Below are 5,918 nucleotides of genomic sequence, written 5' to 3' on the forward strand. Positions count from 1 at the left end.
CTATTCTATTCTATTCTATTCCATTCTAAATATTTCACTAGATCTTTTGCTATTTCATAATCAGTTTCTTTATTCACAGTTTGCTTCTTCAAGAGTTATTACATTCTTTGTCCAGAAAGTCAGCCAAAATCTTTGATTATTTTGATCAACTACCATCTAGAGTTTTGTGGTTGCAGAATTGTTATTAGTGCATCATCTGCAAAACATTTCATCTTCTTTATACTTTATAGTTTATATATTCTTTATAGGAATACTCCTCCTATTAATGTTGATCCCAATTACCTTTTTATCTTTTCAGATCCTGTTGGCCAAAACTTCTAGAGCAAGTACAAATAATGAAGGGCAAAGTGGACACCCTTCTCTTGTTACTTTGTTAACTGAAAATTTTATAAGAAGTATTCCATTCTCTATAAGTTACCTTTTATACAGGTTGGCAGAGTGATGCATTTTTGAAATGGTTCTCCTATGTAAAATATCCATCACTTTAATCTTGCCTTATTTTAATTGTAATATTATTTTTTAGAATTGCTGATTATTTTATTGATTTTTGTCTGTTTCACACAAACTCACTTTTTGTGAGATGGATGGCCATATTAATATAATGAATGACATAAATAAATAACAACTGTGCCAATATGCCCACACAATTCTTCTGAAGGAAGAAAAAGCCCAAGGACAACATATATATTTTCCTAGACAAAAAGTATTTTTTTACAAAACTCCAAAATGTATAGTTGCATCAAAAAGCAGGTTACCTGATGCAAACTATTTGGGAAGGAGAAAATAGAACTAATGATAGCAGTGAGCTTTCAACCCACAGGGCTCACATATAGATCTCATCCTCAACAGCAGCTGACATGGCTAAAGGGATAAAAGGTACTCTATGTATTTGTGTATATGAAAGCTTTTATTAATATAAGTTTTCCTCTATCAAAATCTAGTGGGGAAATATTCTCAGATATTGTTTCCTTTTGGGATTTTAGAACAAATTGCAAATGATTGAAATCTGAAATTACATTGTTGTTTTAATTAATCTCTCCCAATTATCTATGGTAAACTCTTTCAAGTACTGAAGAGTTTCGCAAATGAAACTCTCCTTCACCTTCAAACAAATCCCATAAGCTATTTTAACCCTTCAGAAGATCCCTTTTAAATCTGATTAAGAGGCTTTCATTCATCAAGCTTTAGGTGAGTAGCTTGTATATCACAACAACTCCGAATGCTTTCTTGGTTTTGCTTGTTTTACAAACCTAGATATGATGAGACTTTGTCATTTCCATTTTGAAGTGGAATCGTGTGAACAGATGCATCATTACATGACACTCTTAACACTTCCTGGGGGATACTTCAAATGCATTCATTTTTTTGGTACACACAGCTGTATGCTTAACTTATTGAAACTTGTTTGTTTAAACATGTGCAGGATTTCAGCTGCAGTAATTCATCAAAAATCTCTCCAATTCTTTTATATATGTTTTCTCTTTTTCCTCACCCTACTAGCTCCCAAAATCAGAAATGCTTTTAGAATAGTTGTAAATTATTTCTCTTTTTAAAATTCATTTTACCGATTTAGTTCTTTGCCAACATAAATGTTTTAAGGTTAAATGCACACACAAAAAACAAACCATTATCACCATAACAGCGACAAATACAACAATGTGCTAGAAAATAACAGCTTATGCTATCACATTTTCAAAAATTCAATTATATTGTGCTATTGTACCATTCCCATTGTGTTTTTCAAAAGTTCAGTAAACATTTTTAAATTATTTCACAACATTAGCATCTCTAATAAATATAAACATATAGTAAGCTTTAAAAGATTGGGCCAGGGGTTATTTTCTTGTCATTAGAAGATCATAGAATAAGTTGCAGATAAATGTCCTTAGGGGAAAAATTCTGTATCAGACCCAGTGTAATGCAGGAATTCAGTGTGCTTGTTTGGGACCAGAAAACCCAGGTTCAAATAGTGTCTCCCACCGATCCCAAAATATAAACATAGGTGACTTTAGACTAACCAAAATATCAATCTACTCTAACCTAATATTTCTACACAATTTTTTAAACCAGAATATTCCAAGTGTGAAATGAGAAAATATACACTACTTTGAGTCCTCGAAGAAGAGTCAATGATGGGAGATCCTGAGGGATTTTTCCAAGTTGATCTAAATGTGTAATCGGATTGATATTTACAGTAACTAGATCATCCTTCAAATACTCAGGTCCAAAGCTGTCTTTAAATATTAAATCTAAGTAATCCTATTGCTTGGAAATGGATTAAGAGCCACTGAGCCTTGTAAACATCAATGGCATATTCCTCTGTAGAAAAAGCAAAAGGTCAATTCTTTTTAAGTCCCACTATGATCAAACCTGTAGTGATCTATAGTAATGCATTGCTCAAATCTCTGTCAACTTTTTCTTTTCTATGAAAGACTGACAGCAACTCAGGATTAAAAATTGTTGGAAAGAGACAAGGAGAGAGAGAAAGATTTGACAAGCCCATAGTAAACTTTTCCAAATACTAACAAATAATGAAATAGGTGTGACTCTCACCACACAGGTTTACTTAAGAATAACTGCCTGGTGTGTAAGTGTCTACCTTACTTCTTTCACTTACAAAATATCTGGTCAAAAATATTTTCTATACATTTTTATAAAGTTTTAGTCAGGTGTTATTTTGCTTGTTTGGCTGGTAAACATCATAGCTGCTAACCTTTCAAGATTAAAGAATAGGTTGTGATTCAACATTATGCTGCATTAATAATAATGGGTTTTTGAATGGTCATTTCCAATTTATCTTCAGAGGCAACCCCAATTTAACCTGTCACTGTTATCTAATCTAGAAGTTAGCCAGCTATGTGCTGGAATATGAGTAAATGACATCAATGCCTTCAGCTTTTCAGGATGCATAAAGGAAATGGGAAATTGAATCAATTGAAATGCAAAGGAGATTGTAATTCCAACTTTGGTAGAGCTACTGTACCTAATGCAGTTCTTGAGCTGCATTCCTTCAGGCTCAGTGATACATAGGTTAGCATTGCAAAACACATTTGTAAATTGAAATGTGAACCAGTGTGCTTGGATATGAACTCTCATTCTGCACACACATCTGCAAACATGTGATAATCAGAAATAGAACTTGTTTTGTGTACTTTATTAGTTATTTTTTCCCTTTTTTCCTTGGCACAGAGAAGTGTTAAATTCAAACAGTGGCTGAAGCAATATTTGCATTGTAATAGAAGGAAGGAAAGAAGGAAGGAAAGAAAGAAGGAAGGAAGGAAGGAAGGAAGGAAGGAAGGAAGGAAGGAAGGAAGGAAGGAACTAGGCTTTTTGGCTATTGGCTTTAATGTAAATGGAAATGTAATTTTAAGGGGTGTATATCTGAGAATAACTTGCACTGAACAATAGAAGATTCAGATCTGAGATGAAGAGTTTTGAATTGGTGCCTTTGCTTCGTTCTGAATTAGGAAGGCAGAAAACAGCTGATACCCTTATTTTTAGAACGAATGAATGGATGGATGGGAAAATTTATTACAAGTCAGATCACTGACCCATTAAGCATATCAAAATAAAAGCAATAAAATAAAATATAGTGAAATGAGTAAGAACAATTTAGCACTCTGCACACTAAAACCATTAATCTATTTCAAATTATATTTTGCCCCATACTGATTATTAGAGTATCTCACAATAAGAAAAAAAACAATTAAAATACATTTAGGACAATTAAGAGAAAAATTGCCTTAAGGATCCAGAAGGCAAAACAGCAGATAGCAGGAAGCACAGAGACACAATATGCTTCAATACAGCTTCAAAAAGGCTGAAGGTGATTATCAAACAATAAACACAATCTTCTTTTCTTTCAGTTTAATGCTATCAATTTGCCTTCAAGAAAAGAGTTAACCACAGTTTAAAACTATGAGAAAAGTGTATGGTATAAAAATTGGTCACCATATGATTCCTGCGCATTCCTGAAACAGTCTTTCTTTCTTTCTTTCTTTCTTTCTTTCTTTCTTTCTTTCTTTCTTTCTTTCTTTCTTTCTTTCTTCCTTCCTTCCTTCCTTCCTTCCTTCCTTCCTTCCTTCCTTCCTTCCGTCCTTTCTTTCTTTCCAAAGCAAAGGAATGCTAAAACCCTTTCTTTTTCTGCTATTAGGATGGGTTGACCGGATAAATTGAAGCTCTGAAATCCTGCTGTGGGTTCAAGAAAAATATGTCATGAATTTCAGTAATAGTAAAATATGTGAATTGCCTACATCATAGCACAAATGTCAGCAATAAAAACTATCTGCTCTTTTTTTTTTTTAATTTCTGCTCCAAAAAGAACAGGAGGAAGAAGAAAAAGGTAAGCTGGGTAACAAATAGTAGAATTAAGGAATATGTATATATGTAAATACTGTATTAATATATATGTACACATACACACACACATTACATAAAGTTATATGAAAAGATAAGCATTAAAAAGTGCTTATTAGTTGTCATTTGCAAATGTCTCAGTAATAATGTTGCAAATGAGGCAGATTTTCTGGCTCTTAGCATAAAGACCATTTACTTGAAAAGCTGACAGAATATAATGAAATACCAAATCTTGTGACCCTGAAATAAGGCAAATGTAGAATGATATATGCATCTCATTCCAGGACATCCTCCAATGTCACTGTATTACTGCTATAGCCATTCAAACATTATCTGCCTTTTACCTTCTACCTTCTTCTGTTTCCTTCCACATATTCCAGAATTTTCCGTTGAATTTTCAAAACCATAGATTAAAGATTAAACTAAACTCACTTATGCAGACTCCACTAATAGGTTCTCACATGCAAAATCAACACAGTGTCACTGATAAGTCATTCTTCTTTATTTGTCATTACCAAGTTGTTATTTAATTGTCATGATTGTGACAGTGAAATTTATTTGTGTTGGCTGCTCTGCAAATCTGCAAAGGCAGAAATAGCTTGTATGGTACCTTTGGAAGGAAGCAGCCTCTTGTCACATCAATCCCTGGTGTTTGCAGAATAGTTTTAATAAGTTCCTTTCTTGGACCATGCAGTTTACTACTTAGCTTTCCAAGACCATTTTGAAGTAGATAATGTTACCTAGTTAGCTATCCAAGTTGAGTCTGGGAATGTGCATTGTTCAGTTAAAAAAAAGAAATGTTAAACTGGTATCAAAAACTCTATGTAAGACCTTGTGAATGTAATATCTTGTATTTGCCAATATGGCAGCATCTGTAGTTACTACAAGTTTATATATGTGCCCTGCTGTAAAATACATCATTTTGAAGGACTTTTCAGCTCTTTATCTTATAATTCCCTTATGAAATATATAAAACATATAACTGGTGATTCAGCTTTAAATATAGCTTTCTAAACCTGCAAATATGTTCTGGGAAGAATTCAGATATCAGAATGAACCTAGAAAGACTTTCAGTGGTCAAAGATCTTTGCATGCCTGTGCTAGTCAATAACACTTCAAACATTTCATTTTTAAAAAGTTATTGCTTTGATAGATGCGTTTCTGTGTGCATGCGCGTGTGCTGATAATTTAAAATCAGGATTGTGGGAAAATGATTTATTGCTCTCAGATTCGGAATAAAAAGCAAGGCTTCAGGTTCCCTGAGGCCACATGCTTAATAATAGTTAATAGTGCATGCTACCTTCAATGGGCAGTAAAAATTGTTCTATATCATTGATTTTAATGTAGTATTATGATTTGTTGGCCTCAAATGTTAAAATGTATGGTTTGTGGGCTTTTGCTGATTTCTTTTTAGTTTTATATTTGTACTAGGAAATAAATAAAAGAGCAAAGATCTGTAACAAGTCTCATAACTGCATGAGTTGGTAAGGAAAGGCTACCTTAAATCTTCTTTGCCATTAAGCAAAGAGAAAGTCTGATCCATGTTTAAAGTGATGAACATA

The 5,918-nt window shown here is 33.1% G+C and overlaps 1 long non-coding RNA gene across 1 annotated transcript; it reads left to right on the forward strand.

Annotated features, from left to right (window-relative positions):
- Positions 1-630: 630 nt before the first annotated feature.
- On the forward strand, positions 631-4,403 carry LOC117654587 (uncharacterized). The gene is made up of 3 exons (XR_004588336.2): positions 631-876; positions 1,068-1,188; positions 4,154-4,403. It is a non-coding gene; the product is annotated as an uncharacterized LOC117654587 (long non-coding RNA).
- The last annotated feature ends 1,515 nt before the right edge of the window (positions 4,404-5,918 follow it).

The sequence above is a fragment of the Pantherophis guttatus genome, chromosome 8 (assembly GCF_059756535.1).
Source record: "Pantherophis guttatus breed Tessera chromosome 8, ASM5975653v1, whole genome shotgun sequence".
NCBI classification, from domain to species: domain Eukaryota; kingdom Metazoa; phylum Chordata; class Lepidosauria; order Squamata; family Colubridae; genus Pantherophis; species Pantherophis guttatus.